The 18,234-nt window shown below is 44.9% G+C and overlaps 1 pseudogene; it reads left to right on the top strand.

Annotated features, from left to right (window-relative positions):
• Positions 1-8,910: 8,910 nt before the first annotated feature.
• Positions 8,911-9,864, top strand: LOC100957555 (annotated as a pseudogene).
• Positions 9,865-18,234: the final 8,370 nt, after the last annotated feature.

Below are 18,234 nucleotides of genomic sequence, written 5' to 3'. Positions count from 1 at the left end.
GCCTGAGGTAAAGACCCCGAGCCAGGAACCAGAGAAAACCCTATCTTTCTTAGGACTGTCCTTATTCATGAACATCTTCCCAAAACCTCTTTAATTCCTTTCAAACCTGTTCAAGAATGACCATCTAGGCAGTGTCTAAACTTGCACTGAACCTGCTTGATTTCTGACCATCACACAACTTTGGGATAATGTTCTCTTTGCTCAATGAAAGGAGATGGTTTGCTGGCTTTGTGTTTCTATTAAACCTGTGCTTTCTAATTCTGATACCCACTGCAACATGGGTGAATCCAGAAAATACTCAACATCATATGAGATACCTGAAATAGACAAATTCATAGGGACAGAAAGTAGAATACTTTCTGGTGGTGGCTCATGCCTGTAATCCCAGCATTCTGGGAGGCTGAGGTGGGGGGATTGCTTGATCTCAGGAGTTCAAGACCAGCCTGAACAAGAGCAAGACCCCATCTCTACTAAAAACAAAAAAAACGCCTTTACTAGATAGGCATGGTGGCAGGTGCCTATAGTCCCAACTACTTGGGAGGCTGAGGTGGGGGGATTGCTTGATCTCAGGAGTTCAAGACCAGCCTGAACAAGAGCAAGACCCCATCTCTACTAAAAACAAAAAAAACGCCTTTACTAGATAGGCATGGTGGCAGGTGCCTATAGTCCCAACTACTTGGGAGGCTGAGACAGGAGGATCTTTTAAGCCCAGGAATTTGAGGGGGCTGAGAGCCACAGCACAGAGTGAGACTCTCTCTCAAAAAAAAATAAATAAATAAATAAAAGAATACAGGCAGCTCCTGGGTTACAGACAACCCAACTTATGACAGTCTGTGGACTCTCAAGGCTCCCAATAAGGATAATTAAGTAATTAATAATTCAGAAGCTGGCTTAGCACCTGTAGCTCAGCGGCTAGAGCATCAGTTGAACACACCAGAGCTGGCAGGTTCAAATCTAGCCTGAGCCTACCGAACAACAATGATAACTAAAACCAAAAAATAGCCAGGTGTTGTGGTGGGTACCTATAGTCCCAGCTACTTGGGAGCTGAGGCAAGAGAATAGCTTAAGCCCAAGAGACTGAGGTTGCTGTGAGCTGTGATACCACAGCTCTCTACCAAGAGCAACATAGTAAGACTCTGTCTCAAAAATAAATAAATAAATAAGGGTGGCGCCTGTGGCTCAGTGGGTAGAGCACCGGCCCCATATACTGAGGATTCATATACTATAGGCCCCACATACTATAGGTTCAAACCCAGCCCCACCCAAACTGCAACGAAAAAATAGCTGGGCATTGTGGCAGGAGCCTTTAGTCCCAGCTACTGGGAGGCTGAGGCAAGAGAATCGCCTAAGCCCAGGAATTGGAGGTTACTGTGAGCTATGATGCCACAGCACTTAATGTCATCGTCTGCACATATGAACAAACCCACGTAGCCCAAGCAGCTCATTGGTGCAGCATCTTCAAGCCAGCGGCTGGTCTCATAGATAGATAAAAGCAGCTGATAGAAACACAGGAACACAAAGAATCAGAAGACCCAGAGCCATGAAAGTTTACAACAAAAGGATTAGCTGAAACCCTTCATCTCATCGCAGCAGGAGTTACTAAGCTCTGAGGAGCAAGAGCCCAACACTGAGCGCTTTACACACCACTGTGCAGCCCATGAGAACATCAGCTGCTACAAGGCCATCGACGATGAAAAAGAGAAAAAGGCTGTGCAAACAACCCTAGATATCTTTTTTAAGAAACTGACCTCAAGGGTAAGCTCTTGTCCTCCAGAAGCAGAATCAAATCCTGATTCAGAATCAAACCCTGATTCTGCAGCACCCACTGTCTCCTCTCCAGTACCTTCTCCATTTTCATCTTCCGATTAATGTCAGCCTATCCTCTTGCCTCAAAAATGCTCCTTTCAGGAATCCTCAAAGAACTCAAATTCGACCTCCCATTTGAATCTGCAATCCCATGACTAGGCATCTACTCAGAAGGGGAAAAAAATCATTCTATCATAAGGACCTTTGCAGTAGATTGTTTATCACAACTCAATTTACAATCACCAAGATACGGAAACAACTGAAATGCCCATCAATCCAGGAATGAATTAACAAACCGTGGTATATGTATACCATGAAATACTATTCAGCCATTAAAAAGATAGAAACTTTACACCTTTTGTATTAACCTGGATGGAGTTGGAGCACATTTTTCTTAGTAAAGCATTGCAAGAATCCAATGGACTCAATTGTAATATGAAGACAGTAGGCTATCTAATACTTGCCCACATAAGAGAAAAACTCAATTCAAGGTGGGGGAGACGGGAATGAGGGAGCCAGGAGAGGGGAGGGGGAAGGGAGATGGGTGTGGACCTATTTAATGGGCACAATGTTAGGGGATATGGCACACCTCTTGGGGAAGGGACACAATTATAATAGGGACTCAACCTAAAAAATGCAAACAGTGTATCCTCAAATTAACCTGGAAACCATAAAAAATGAATAAATAAAATAATTTTAAAATTTATAAATGCTAGCTCAGCGCCTATGGCTCAAGTGGCTAGGGCGCCAGCCACATACACCTAAAGTGGCAGGTTCGAATCCAGCCCGGGCCCACCAAATAGCAATGACGGCTGCAACCAAAAAATAGCCAGGCGTTGTGGTGGGCGCCTGTGGTCCCAGCTACTTGGGAGGCAGAGGCAGGAGACCCCCTTGATCCCAGGAATTGGAGGTTGCTGTGAGCTGTGATGCCACTACATTCTACCCAGGGGGACAGTTTGAGGCTCTGTCTCCAAAAAAAAAAAAAAAATTTTTTTATAAATGCTTCTTTCAGTAAGCAAGACATCGAATCAACATTAGGTGTTAACCTTTAATATTCTATTTTTTTAATTTCTCCTATCTCTTATCTAAATATTTTGTATGAAGTTTTTATGTTCTGCTTGTTTGAATTAAAAGAAAGAGTACTCACAGTTAAATTCAAAGGGACAGGAAAGAAGGGGTTCAGTAAGCTCCCACCTAACAAATACAGTGCAGGGGTACACCTTACACTTCCTAGGGTGAATGACTCAAATATAATTTGAACTTTTTCCTAACAAATGTAAAAAATGTAACCTAATTGTATGTACCCTCATATTAATCTGAAATAATAAAAAAAAAAAAGAAAGAGCACAATAGTTTCCATAATTTATTAATATAGTACAGGGGTATTTGTAGTAGCAGTACAGTATTACATGGTATTATCTATTATTACACATATGAGCCATTATGTTACGGTTCCTTTTATTTCTATTCTCTCCCTTCCTCTTTCACGTCTGTGCTCATCTCCATGGGGATGCTGAGTACCTTGATTTCTTCTCTTTATGTTCAACCCCTCAACTTAAATTGCTCCAAGTTCACTTCAGTCCAATATTTCTCCTTCTGGACTGGAGCCTCTGGCAAAAGCTGTCTCTAGTCAGCCATCTCACTGGGGATCTATTGTTATTATTATTACGGTATATGTGTTGTTTATCAGGGATCTGAGTTACCTACAAATCCAAGCCAAACACATTCTCAGGAACATATCTTATCCATAACCTGGGAACCAAAAATATATATATATACACATAACCTGGAAAAAAAGTTAGAGTTGTTACCAAGGACTGTGGAATGGGGAGTAAGAGAGAGTTGAATTATTTAATGGACACAGTTTCTGTTTGGGATGACAAGAAAGTTCTGGAAATAGGTATTGACAATGGTGGCACAACTCTATGAAGGTATTTAATGCCACTAAAATGATCTGAATAGATATATCTCAAAAGATGGCATTCAAATGAAAAAATGCTCTACATCACTAATCATTACGGAAACGCAAATCAAAACCACAGTGAGATAGCCTCTCATGCCAGTTATCATGGACAGTGATCACCAAAAAGACAAAAAAATAACAAATGCTGGTGGAAATGTAAATTAGTACAGCCACAGGACAAAACAGTACGGAGGTTCCTCAAAAAACTAAAAATTGCCACACCACTTCAGGGGGCACTCCAGCCTGGGCAACAGAGCAAGAGCCTGTCTCTGAAAATATAAATAAATAAATAATACAGACAGATACGATCTCAGTGGTTAAGAACAAAGGTTTTGTAGTCAGAATATAGCTACTGCAAAGTTTGCTTCTGTGACCTTGGCAAGCTATTCAAAAGGCTTCCAAATTCCAATGTATATGCAATCCCTGGGGGCACTGAAACTTCCCCCACAGGAACAACTGGGGTACAAATATCTGTTTCATAGAGTTGCTACGAAGAGTGGGTGAGACACTTTTTGTAAAGGGCTTAACGCAATTCCAAGCCTTTAGAGAGCACTCAATAAATGAAAACTAATACCCTTTTTTTTTCTTAGCCTCTATCCTTCCACATTTAAATTTAAGAGTCATCTGAGGGTTTGATGAAATTTGATTTTTGACTTTCAGTATGTTTTTTTTGTTGTTGTTTGTTTGTGACTGTTTGGTGGGGAGCAGGGGGTTGCTTCTTGTGTACAGTTAAGTACATAAAAGTCTTTACCCATGCAGCAAGTTCCTTGCACGGTTGTTTGTGTTCCCAGGAAGAAGCAGACCGCTGTGGATGCACATGCCACAGGAGGCACATGTCTGCATGTGGCAGCTGAGCCTGTGTGTGACACGTGCATCTATGCACAGAAAAGAGTGTTTCCTCAGAAGAGTATAGTGTCAATGAATTCATTCAAACGTCATTTTCTCTTATCATGGTATCAATTAAGTGAGTGAGTGGGGAGGTAATTAAAGATTAAGTGGTCAAAGGGAAAGATCGTGTTTTTATTGAAGTCTCTTATCCTACCCAAAGGTTCTAGATACTGGGGAGAAATGTAATGACTGGTCATAAAAATCCTGGTCTATGAGTTCCAGTGGATCACCAGGCTGTACGCATCATGAGGTCTCCCAGGGCCCCCACCCAGTCTTCCCAGTCAGAGGTAGGAAGACTGATTTTGGAGGTGGCCCTCATCTTGGATACCTTTGTGCTATCCTTTCAGGGAGGTTCTCTACAGGCTTACATAGCTAAGGCCTAGGAGGCAGGACCTCTGAGTTCTGCCCAGCCTCTGAGGCTGGCTTACTTCACCACGCCAGGACTCCAGGTCCACATCTGCAGGGGTGCAGCCTGGTGTGATGTTTCAGAGCACAAGCAGCAAAGCCAGACAAACCTGGGCCTAACTCCCAGTGCCTCTACCTCCCAACTGGTAAATGTGGAATTCAGTCACTACTTCTTTCCAAGTTTCTATTTCTTCAACCAAAAAACATGAAATTTTTTTCATTTTTGTTGTTAAAACATGAATGTAGGTGCTGGTGGAGCAATGGTCACGGCACCGGCCACATACACCAAGGGTGGTGGGTTCAAATCCAGCCCAGGCCAGCTAAACAACAATGACAACTGCAACAACTACAACAAAAAAATAGCTGGGCATTGTGGTGAACGCCTATAGTCCCAGCTACTTGGGAGGCTGAGGGAAGAGAATTGCTTAAGCCCAAGAGTTTGAGGTTGCTGTGAGCTTGTGACGCCACAGCACTCAGAGGGTGATATAGTGAGACTCTGTCTCTTAAAATTTAAAAAAAAAAAAAAAAAAGTCTTTCTTTCTTGGAGAAACCAGAAAAAAATAAAAAATTAGAATCAGGCATGGTGGCTCACTGCTGTTAATCCTAGCACTCTTAGAAGTAGAGGCAAGAGGATTGCTTGAGGTCAGGAGTTTCAGATCTGCCTGAGTAAAGTGAGAGCCTATCTCTACTAAAAATAGAAAACTTATCTGGGTGTGGCATCAGGAACCTGTGGTCCCAGCTACCTTGGAAGCTGAGGTAGGAAGATTGCTTGAACCCAGGAGATTGAGGTAACTGGGAACTAGGTTGACACCAGGGCGCTTCAGCATAGAGCAACCATTTTTTTTCTTTAAAAAAATTAAAAATAAATGCCTATCTCACCAGATTACTAATTAAGAGAATTAAGAATTTGCAGATTCTTAATTCTCTTAATTAGTAATCCAGATTAAGTAGAATGATTTTGAAATATTTCTTCGTTTTCTATTGTCTATAAGATTTGGCATGATCTGTTTTTTGAAATTATCTTTTACTTTTATTTATAAATATTAGTTGTTTATTTTTTGAGACTTTGGAAAATAAAATAAGAAGTTAACTGATGACTCCATACCAGACCTCAGATTCAAAGCATTCTTTTTTTTTTTTTTTTTTTTTTTTTTTGAGACAGCGCCTCAAGCTGTCACCCTGGGTAGAGTGCTGTGGCATCACAGCTCACAGCAACCTCCAACTCCTGGGCTCAAGCGATTCTCCTGCCTCCGCCTCCCAAGTAGCTGGGACTACAGGCACCCGCCACAATGCCCGGCTATTTTTTGGTTGCAGCCATCATTGTTGTTTGGCAGGCCGGGCTAGATTCAAACCCGCCACCTTAGGTGTATGTGGCTGGCGCCTTAGCCACTTGAGCCATAGGCACTGAGCCAGATTCAAAGCATTCTATAATAGACATACCCTTATTTGACAATGTGAATGCTACTTTCTTTGCAATATTATTATTATTATTGCTTAATATTTTGAGGCAGCAATCATCTGATTTCTTTTCTGAATGTATTTATCTTCATTCATTCTTTTTTTTCGTTCATTCTTTACAAGGTTTTTGTTTCTAGTCCTTATCTTAAACATTGTTATTGTTATTACATTTTAAGTCTTTTTAATTCTGTGAAGGCAAAAAGTGGAAACCTAATAAACACAGGTATATGTTTAAAAAAAACAGAATTTGCATTGAAAGTCCTTTGCACACTACCTAGCATGAAGTCATATTTAATTTAAAAAATAGCCAGTATTTATTGAACATGCCATGGGAAGTCCCATTTAATCCCCACAACAACCACGAGTGGTAGATACCATTATCATCCCAATTTACAAATAAGGAAATTGAGGCGTTCATTCAAGTTCATACATCTAGGATGAGGGGAATTTGAATCCAGACACTTTCACTCTTACCTTATCATTTTTAATGTCATTTTTGTTACCAAGAAAAATCTTAACACAGAAAGGATTCCAGGGTCTTCCTCTGACTGTGGAGGGAGCTTCTCTGCTCTCAGAGTCCCCTCAGATCCCTTTTTTTTTTTTTTTTTTGAGACAGAGTTTCACTATGTCGCCTTGGGTAGAGTGCCATGGCATCACATCTCACAGCAACCTCAAACTCTGGAGATTCTCTTGCCTCAGCCTCCCGAGTAGCTGGGACTACAGGCGCCCACCACAACGCCCAGCTAATTTTTGGTTTCAGTTGTCATCACTGTTTAGCAGGCTTGGCCCAGGTTTGAACCCTCCAGCCTTGGTGTGTATGGCCGGCACCCTATTCACTGAGCTATGGGCACGAGCCCCCTCGCATCGTTTTTTTTGAGACAGAGTCTCACTATGTTGCCCTCGGTACAGTGCAGTGGCGTCACAGCTCACAGCAACTTCAAACTCTTGGGCTCAGGTGATTCTCTTGCCTCAGCCTCCCAAGTAGCTGGGACTACAGGCACCTGCCACAACACCTGGCTATTTTTCGGTTGCAGTTATCATTCTTGTTTAGCAGGCCTGGGCCTGGCTCAATCCTGCCAACTTCGGTGTATGTGGCTGGCACCCTACTCATTGAGCTAAGAGCGCCGAGCCCCTCAAATCCCTTTAAGGTCAATGTGCATCCTTTTCTCCTGCTTCATTTCCAGGCTTTTGCTACATTCATTTATTCACTCAACAAACACTCATTGAACATCGACTCTGTGCCAGGCATTATACTTTCCCCTGAGGATAGAGCACTGAACAAAAAAGCCAAGGTCCCTGCCCTCTGGGAAGGGCAGTGTGGCCTGAACAACGAACTGGAGGAAACAATGTGAGAAGACCCCATCCCTCTCTGAAGCTTCAGACCTATAGTTCACAAGCTGACTGCACAACCTTCCTGGGTGGTGCACCCCTTAAATGTCCTACATCCAAAACAGAAGCCATTACTTTCTCCACCAAAAACTCTCCTCTTCCCTGACCAGCTCCTGCACAACCAAATACCCAGTTAGTTACCCAAGGGAAGATCCATTAGACATCTTGAATATGTCCTCCCCTCTCTACTGCCATGACCCCTGCCTCAGATCAAACCTCATCACCAGTCACCGGAGCTGTTGGGCTGACCCTCTAACTGCTGTCCCCTACCCCCAGACTCTTCACCTCCAGCACCTCCCTCAGGCTGCTGCCAGAGAGATTTTCTCAAAATAAATATGTGAATATAGGACTCCCCCAGTGGAAACTTCATGGTTCCTTTTTGACACAGGATGAAGTCTAAATTCCTTGGCCTGGCTTGCGCCGATACTCAGTGAGTAGGGCTCCAGCACATACACCAAAGCTGGCAGGTTCGAGCCCAGCCTAGGCCTGCTAAACAACAATGACAACTGCAACCAAAAAATAGCTGGGCATTACGGCAGACGCCTGTAGTCCCAGCTACTTGGGAGGCTGAGGCAAGAGAATCGCTTAAGCCCAAGAGCTGGAGGTTGCTATGAGCTGTGAAGCCATGGCACTCTGCCCAAGGGGACATAGTGAGACTCTGTCTCAAAAAAAAAAAAAAAATAAAGCCCTTGCTCCGGTGGTCAGGACTGTGGCGGCGGCCTCGTGGGGATTTCTCCTCCCCTTTCCATTGACAACCGCCCCAACTGCTCTTCCCGCCCTTGTTGCAGTGGCTATGTAGACCATGATGTGGTCCCTACAAATGTGCGCCAGAGCTTGGGCGTATACCCTACATTGAGCTCCTCCAGGGAATATTGAACGTAATTACCTCTCTTTCCAGCCTATGTTAGGTCTTAATGGTGGGAGGAATCAATGACCCGCCCCTTTCATCTGGAGGGGGCGGGCTGTGGGCCTTGACGCCATCAGGGAGGACCTGGCGCAAGTCGGAGATGTTGGACTCGCTGTTAGCCTTTGGCGGCTTGGTGCTGCTTCGGGATAGCGTAGAATGGGAAGGGCGCAGTCTTTTGAAGGCGCTTATCAAGAAATCTGCGCTGTGTAGGGAGCAAGTCCACATCCTGGGCTGTGAAGTGAGCAAGGAAGAGTTTCATGAAGGTTTTACCTCAGATATCAATAACTGTCTGGTTTACCATGACCTCTTCAGAGACCCTCTCAACTGCTGAAAAAATGGGGAGGCCCTTCCTGGGGGGACCACTGGGAGCCTTGACAGCCATGTGCAGGAGGACAGATCCTGGGCCTGTCACCATTGCTCTTGATTCACTCAGTTGGCTTTTGCCTCACCTTCCCTGTACCACACTCCACCAGAACCTGCATGCTCTAAGCCATCAGAACTCCTCCCCTGGTGGCAGCTCCTCAGTGCAGCAGGTATGTGTGCTGGGCTTACTACATGAAGAGCTTCATGGCCCAGGCCCCCTGGGAGCATTGAGCAGCCTTGCTCAGACTGAGGTGATTGTTGGGGGTACAGTGGGCCAGGCTTCAGCCTACATCCTTTGCCGTAGGCCTCAACAGCGCCCAACTCACCAGACTAATTGGTTCTCCATCCTTCCAGACTTCAGCCTGGATGTCCAAGAGGGACCCCCTGTAGAATCTCAGCCCCACCCAGATCCTCATACATCCCTGGTGGACCCCATGACTCATTTGACCTTTAACCTTCGACTGTCTAAGAAAGAGAGAGAAGCCAAAGATAGCCTGACTCTGCCCTTCCAGTTCAGCTCTGAAAAACAGCAGGCTCTACTGTGCCCTGGGCAAGGCCAGGCTACCAGCCACATCTTCTATGAGCCAGATGCCTATGACGAGACCTAGACCAAGAAGACCCAGATGATGACCTAGATATTTGACTGGCCAGATTTAAGTAAACTAATTGGTGGGGGAGGAGGAAGACCTTGGGCCTAGAACTGTTCTTCTGTTTGTGTTGCCCTTACTCTGTTCTTGCCCCACCTTTGTTCCTTGTGTCTATGGAGGCTCTGCCCTCTAACCCAGGAAGGAGCTTGAGACAGTACAAAGTAAGATGAGAGCATAGGGTAAGGTGAGAGTGGAACACCCCCTCATGCCTAATAAAATCTTTTTTATAACAAAAGAAAAAAAAATTCCTTGGCCTGGCACATAACATCCTTCACAGTGAGGTCTGAAGCTACATCTTCAGCCTCTTCTCCCAATAGCCGTACACAAATCTCACTCAGACACTCTAACCAGGACAACAGAGTGAAACTCTCTAAAATAATAAAATAAAATAAAGTAAAATAAAATAAATCAATACATACACACACATATACATACAGTACACATATAAATAATATCAACATATACACACACATAGACACTGGCATGAATGCATTGCATATATACACACAAAATACGCTTGGGAAGACTGGGGAGGACACTTACTTAGGTGTCAATATGGCCATCTAAGGGAGAGAGGGAAGATAGAACATTGGGGTTTATTTCTTCTGTTATTGCTCTCTGTGTTTTCTAGTTCCTCTTTAGAAAGGTGATATTGCTTTTAAGAAGAAAAATCATTTGTCTAATTCTAAAACCAAGCTCAAAACCTCCAGACTGGCTATCCTTACCTTTTTCTTGCACTGAATACCTTCGTGCTTTCTTTCCCAGTTAAGACTGACTCTCAGGAAAGGGTTTATCCCCCACTTACACTGAGTTATCGTGAGCCGAAGCACAGTTTACTAGAAATGTTCCCCTTGCCAGAAGCAAAACAGCATTTTGAGATGGATCAACACCTAGAACTGTGGGCCTGAAGCCCTTCTAGTAGAATGGTAGCTATCAGCTAGCAAGGAGGAACACGGAGAGCTCTGGTCAGCCCATGACATCCCTGGAGCACAGGAACTGCAAACTCTCAGTCCCTCTGTCTTTTCTTGGCTTCAGTTTTGCCTCTGGAAAAGTGTCAAGCTTAAGCCGGGTTACCTCCAAGGCACCCCTAAGCTCTGCTCTGAGCTACTCTGGATCTTCAGGTTGTTTTACATGTAGGGGTCAAATGGATTAACCATTGGACTGGGTCAGTTCCAGGAAGGACTCAAAAATTAACCTGGCTACTCTTGTTTTCCCATTTAATCTTTACCATTTGTAACCCTGGTGAGGCAGTGTTCCTCTTCTGACTCCCAGGTTGGGTGCCAGGCCCACACCCTTCTACTCTGAGTACTCCCCTCTCCCCAACTAAATCGAGCCAATCCTCACTTCCTCTGTGGAACATTTTCCAACTCCCACAGCCTCCTTAACACTCAGCATGTGATACTATATCCCAGTATAAGGCTGACTGCCTGGGGTCACCCTCTCCCATGGGTCTTCTTTTTTTTTTTTTCCTTTCAAAGTCTTACTTTGTCACCCTGAGTAGAGTGCCAGGGCATCACAGCTCACAGCAACCTCAAGCTCCTAGGCTTAGGTGATTCTCTTGCCTCCCAAGTAGCTGGGACTACAGGCACGCACCACAATGCCTGGCTATTTTCTTATTGCAGCTGTCATTGTTGTTTAGCAGACCAGGGCCAGGTTCAAACCTGCCAGCCTCAGTGTATATGGCTGGCACCATAACCACTGTGCTACAGGCACCGAGCCACCTGTGGGTCTTCTTTCCCCTCGGGAGTCAAAACAATGCTGTGTTCAATATTTTATCCTATGAACATTGCAGGGCTTGGCACATTCATTGTCGATGATGCTGGAATATCTGAAATTCTTTTTGCCCATTGAAAAGTAAGCCCTGGCCACTAGGAAATGCTCTTAACTCTTCAAAACACTTGTGGCTCTCTGAGCTCCTAGGATCCTCACTGGACCTCTGTGAGACGGGCAACCCCAGGACAAATGGGAATCCAGAGCCTGTGGAAATGAAGCAATTTGCTCAAGTCCATATGACAAGTTGGTGGTAAAGCCCAAAACTGATGCCAGAGTTCTTGCCTCCCAGTCCCAGGCTGTGGGGTGTGCAGAACACAGAGAAACTAGCCTCACTCTGTTTTATAGAAAGTGCAGCCTGGAGCTGCCACCATACCAACATGTGAACACACACACACACTTCATAGATACTTCTTTACATTGGCCCCAGCCTGCTTGGGGGCTTCACCCCTTTAAAAATCTAAGGGCTATTTTCTTCCCTCATTATTATTCTTTATATAAACAGTCCAGGGAAGTTCTCAGACAGCCTTTTTTTTTTAGAGACAGAGTCTCACTATGTTGCCCTCAGTAGAGTGCCGTAGCTCACAGAAACCTCCAACTCTTATACTTAAGCCATCCTCTTGCCTCAGCCTCCCAAGCAGCTAGGACTACAGGTGCACACTACAACACCCGGTTAATTTCTCTATTTTTAATAGAGACAGGGATATCACTCTTGTTCAGACTGGTCTCCAACTCCTGAACTCAAGTGATCCACCTGCCTTGGCCTCCCAGAGCCTGGGATTATAGGCTTGAGCTACTGGTCTGGCCCCCAGTACATTTTCTCGAAGAGATTGCAAGAGACCAGGAGGCTCTGAACTTGGTCCAGCCTGCTCTGATGGGCTCTCCTCTGCTCCATCCCACCTCCCCCTGTGCATAAGCAGGGAGGAGAGAGGGGTGAAAGCTCAGGAGTGTGTATTAGTTAGCTAGCACTGTCATAACAAAATACCACAGGTTGCACTGGCGTGAACAACAGAAACTATTTTCTCACAGTTCTGGAGGCTGGAAGTTGGAAATCAAGGCCGGCAGGTTTGGTTTCTCTGCTTGGCTTGCAGGTGGCCCCCTCCTCCCCTGTCCTCACATGGCCTCTCATGTGTGCATGCATCCTTGGTGTCTCCTGGCGTGTCCAAATCTCCTCTTCCCCTAAGGACACCAGATTGGATTGGGCCTACCCACTCATTTAACCCTAATTATCTTTAAAGCCCTTATCTCCAAATAGAGTCACATTCTAAGGTACTATGGACTAGGACTTCAACATAATGAATTTTAGCTGGGGACACAAGTCAATCTGTAAGATAGTACATGCAAACATCCCAGCACACAACTGAGAGGTCATCTTCCCAGTCAAAACATCTTTTTTTTCTATCTTTTTTTTTTTTTTTTGAGACAGAGTCTTACTCTGTCCCCCTGAGTAGAGTGCCATGGTGTCATAGTTCACAGCAACCTCAAACTCCTGGGTTCAAGCGATCCTCATGCCCCAGTTTTCCAAGCAGCTGGGACTACAGGTGCCTGTCACAATACTTGGCTATTTTTTTGTTTTGGGGGGTTTTTTTGCCATTTTTGGCCAGGGTTGGGTTTGAACCCATCACCTCCGGCATATGGGGCTAGTTCCTTATTCCTTTGAGCCACAGGCGCCGCCCTAGTTTTTCTATTTTTTAGTAGAGACAGGGTCTTGTTCCTGCTCAGGCTGGTCTTGAACTCCTGAGCTCAAGCAATCCACCCACCTTAGCCTCCCAAAGTGTGAGGATTACAGACATGAGCCACCAAGCCTGGCTCTGAAATATCATCTTTGCCCTGTTTGACATCTGTGGAATCCTATTCTCTCATTATACCCATCACTGCTGCGTGTCCTACAGAGCTATTTAGGAGCCTGTAAAGTTGCATACATATTCCTATGCAGGTGATTACTAGGTGCTGGTGCATAAATATTTGTTCGGTCTCTGATCACACATCAGTTCAACATAGATGTATTGATGTTGCAGGCACTACACAAGGTTTTGGGGGTGAATAAAACATGATAAACAGATGGATGTTCACCAGGGCACGAGTGGTGGACATGTTTTAGTACTATATGCATGTCCATGAAATCTTTACACACACATATATATGTGTGTGCATTACAGCCTCCATTACAGCCTCCATTGAGCTAGGAGAGCTCCTGATTACATCTTTAGCAGTTGTTGATGCTAAGAGATGCTACTGTGGTCTCTCCCCAAACCCCAAGTATCAGATTCAAGCAGTCCCCATGAAAGCCACAGGCAATACAAGCATTCTCTGCCCACTGCTCTCCTAGGGTGGAAGGCTGAAGTGCTGGGTCCCGCATCATCCCAGCCACCCCACCCTCCCCACCCACAGGGAGATGAGGCAGCACTTCTCGATAACAGGGCACCAAGAGTCCAGGCCACTGGAAACCACCTGAAATTCACATGGTTTTATGGTTTCACAATTAATGTTTGGCCTTGGGTTATTTCTAGGAGGTAATCCGGAAAAGGCAGGAGAGAGATAGGGTCAGGTGAGATAAGGTGCCAGGTCACCTGCAGGAGGCACATGCCCTGGCAGCTGCCTCTGGCACTGCAATAAATGCAGAGTTCCAGATCCTGCCAAAGGAGGGAGGCACCCAACAGGGGGAAAGCCTGGGCTTCTGGGAAGCCGGTGGAAAAGAGAGCCCTCTGCAAAATGCTCCCCAGGATCCAGGAAGCCAGCCAGCCTGTGCTAGGTCACCTCCGGCACAGGAGACACTCATGACTTCCCAGATGCTCCCTTAAAATAGTCTCCTATACTGGGACAAAACTCTGCCTCCTTCCATTCACTGATCCTATTTCCCCTCTCAAAAAAAAAAAAAAGAATCTCACTGGGAATCATTTTCCTTTGACTAAAATCTCCAAGAGATCCTGTTTCTAATGCCAATATATAACTTGGGGGGGGCCGGGGGGGACACATTACTTTACAGCTTATTTGAGTGTGTTTCTTCCCCCATTGTTCACCAGGGCTTGGGGCAAAAGAGGATTGGAGAATGACTGCTTAAAGGGCATGAGATTTCTTTTTGAAAAAACATTTTCAAAAAACATTTGAAAAATGTTTATCAGGGCGGCGCCCGTAGCTCAGTCGGCAAGGGCACTGGCCACATACACCTAGGGTGGCGGGTTCGAACCCAGACCGGGTCTGCTAAAGCAACAATGACAACTGCAACCAAAAAATAGCTGGATGTTGTGGCAGGCACCTGTAGTCCCAGCTACTTGAGAGGCTGAGGCAAGAGAATCACTTAAGCCCAAGAGTTTGAGGTTGCTGTGAGCTGTGATGTCATGGCACTCTACCCAGGGTGACAGCTTCAGACTCTGTCTCACCAAAAAAAATGTTTTGCAACTGGGCAGCACCTGTTGCTCAGTGGTTAGGGCACCAGCCCTATATACCGAGGATGGCAGGTTCGAACCCAACCCCACCCAAACTGCAACAAAAAAATAGCTGGGCGTTCTGGCAGGCAACTGTAGTCCCAGCTACTCAGGAGGCTGAGGCAAGAGAATCACTTAAGCCCAGGAATTGGAGGTTGCTGTGAGCTGTGATGCCAAGGCACTCTACCAAGGGTGATAAAGTGAGACTGTCTCTAAAAAAAAAAAAGTTTTGCAACTAAGTGGAAGTAATGGTTATATAGTATCATAAATGTACTAAATGACACTGTACACTGTATTAAAATAATTAAAATAATTTGTTGCTTGATACTTTATTGTTACAAGGTCTAACAATTAAGTCTGTGAATTTGCCACCGTGCACTTACATTGGCAGCACTGTATAAACAGTTCAGGAAGGTTTCCTATCCTTGGTATATCAGTGTGTCACAGTTGTGATCGTGTCACATTTGGTGGTGTCTTACTGAGTGGTGCTCATTGTTGTTTCATGTTTTTGTGTACTGTTTTGAATGCTGTTTGGACTGGAATTAGACCAATGATCACATGTTAAATTTCCATGTTAAACTTGGCAAGAATGGAAGTGAAATCAGGGACATGCTAGTCCAAGTTTGTGGGTATAATTCCATGAGGGAAGTGGCAGTGTTCAAATGGATTAAGTGTTTATCACTGAGAAAGAGAGGTCATGGTGGCCAGTAACAAGTAGAACTGACAAAAACATTGCAAATTGTGTGTCAAAATCATCCTCTGACTGTGAGAAGCACAGCAGACCAAGTAAACACCAATAGAGAAACAGAAAAATCATAATTGAAAATCTCAACATGAGAAAGGTGTGTCAAAAATGGTCCTGAAGGAGCTCACTAATGAACAAAAGCAAAGGAGAGTCAAAGATTAACAAGACTTTTTGAAGAGGCAAGACAATGTTTGGGGCCATGTTATCACTGGTGATGAAACATGGGTGTACTAATATGCCCCTGGAACAAAACATTAAAGTGCATAGTGGAAGTCAGACAATTCTCCACAATCAAAAAAGTCCTGTCAATCCAACTCAAGAGTCAAACAATGTTGCTAACCTTTATTGATATCAAGAGATTGTTCATTATGAATTTGTACCAACAGGACAAGATTACTATTTAGAAGTGTTGAAAAGGCTGCATGAAAAAGTTAGACCAAAATGACCTGAAGCTCTCACCAAGAACTTCATGGCCCTTGTATCACAAAAATGCACCAGCTCACACAGCACCATCTGTGAGGGAGTTTTTAGCCAGTAAACAAATAACTGCATTGGAACGCCCTCCTTCCTACTCCAATGACTTTTTTCTTTACCCATAGCTAAAGGAAATACTGAAAGGGAGATATTTTGATAAAATTCAAGACATCCAGGGCAATACGATGACAGCTCTAATGGCCATTCCAGAAAAAGAGTTCCAAAATTGCTTTGAAAGGTGGGCTAGGAGCTGACAGCAGTGCATAACTTCCTAAGGGGGGTAGTTCAAAGGTGACGGCAATGATATTCAGCAATGAGATATGTAGCACTTTTTTTAGGATGAGTTCTCAAACTTAATGTCACTCTCTAGGGTCATTGCTTTCTCCACCAAAGTAGACACCAGGCCTCTGCCCAACAAACTGAGGAAGTCACAACTGGGGAAACTCATTAGCCCGGCCAACCACAGGGGCAGAGTACTCCTCCCTTGCTTCCCTCCTCTCCCCCTCAGCAACTCTCTGACTAGTAAGGCCATGGTGCCCCCGGAAACCCTCAGAGGTGTCAGAGCAGGAAATCAGGGCAGAAAGCCAGCTCCTTAGCACAGACCTTCCCTTGAGCTCACTAAGTCCTTTCTTCATGGGTTTGCACAGCCAATGTTTACCACCCTGCCAAAGCACTGGTATGGCAGAAAAGCTCCCCACTTCTCTGCTATTAAAGGGAAAGTCTCTCTGCTCCCCACTCCCATGGCCTACTATGGGCCAGCACAGCACATAGCATTTGACATAATTATCAACTTGAATCTGGGTAATAACCCTAGGAGGTGTTTTTTTTAATATATATTCACATTTTGATTAAAATATCATCTCCGCAGGCGGTGCCTATGGCTCAGTGGGTAGGGTGCCGGCCCCATATACCAAGAGCGGCGGGTTCAAACCCAGCCCCGGCCAAACTGCAACAAAATAAAATAGCCAGGCGTTGTGGCGGGCACCTATAGTCCCAGCTACTCGGGAGGCTGAGGCAAGAGAATCGCCTAAGCCTAGGAGTTGGAGGTTGCTGTGAGCTGTGTGATCCCACAGAACTCTACCAAGGGCAATAGAGTGAGACTCTGTCTCTACAAAAAAAAAAAAAAGAAAATATTATCTCCTCAGAAGCCTTTCCTGACTACCCATTCTGAAGGACACAACGCCTACCCCCGCTCTCAAGTAGTATACATTTCCCTCTTACTGCCTCCTTCATATTCACTGTAGTTTATTCGGTAACTTATATAATAAACACATGTCATGTCTAACTGCTCTAGAATATTCTCGATATGTGTTTGCTATTTAAGACACAATAAAGACACTCGAAGCAACATTTCTGGGCTCAAAAATGATGGAAAGTAAATAATTGGGACCAAGAAAATACCTGGGGAAATGGAGAGGAAGTTAAGCCCCACCAGGTGAAATCAACAGTAAACCCTGTCTCCAAAGCCTGAGAACTAAAGAAACCTGAGTTGGGAGGCCGAGGCTGGTGGATTGCTTGAGCTCAGGAATTGCAGACCAGCCTGAGCAAGAGTGAGACCTGGTCTCTAAAACATAGCCGGGTGTGGCAGCACCCATAGCTCAGTTGGTAGGGTGCCGGTCACATGCACCAGGGTGGTGGGTTCAAACCCGGCCTGGGCCAGCTAAAAAACAACAATAGCAACTGCAACAACAACAAAAAAAAAATAGCCAGGTGTTATGGGGGGCACCTGTAGTCCCAGCTGCTTGGGAGGCTGAGGCAAGAGAATCACTTGGGCCCAGGAGTTTGAGGTTGCTGTACACTGTGACACCATGACACTCTACCCAGGGCAACAGCTTGAAACTCTGTCTCAAAAAAAAAAAAATAGCCAGGCGTTATTCATTTATAAATAAATAAATAACTGTACTCCCAGCTACTGGGGAGGCTGAGGCAAGGATCACTTGAGCCCAGGAGTTTGAGGTTGCTATGAGCTGTGACACCACAGCACTCTACCAAGG

The sequence above is a fragment of the Otolemur garnettii genome, unplaced genomic scaffold (genome assembly GCF_000181295.1).
Source record: "Otolemur garnettii isolate 467f Iridium unplaced genomic scaffold, OtoGar3 scaffold00116, whole genome shotgun sequence".
Taxonomy (NCBI): domain Eukaryota; kingdom Metazoa; phylum Chordata; class Mammalia; order Primates; family Galagidae; genus Otolemur; species Otolemur garnettii.
The sequence above is the reverse complement of the archived record's forward strand: the minus strand, read 5'-3'. Positions and strand labels throughout refer to the sequence as shown.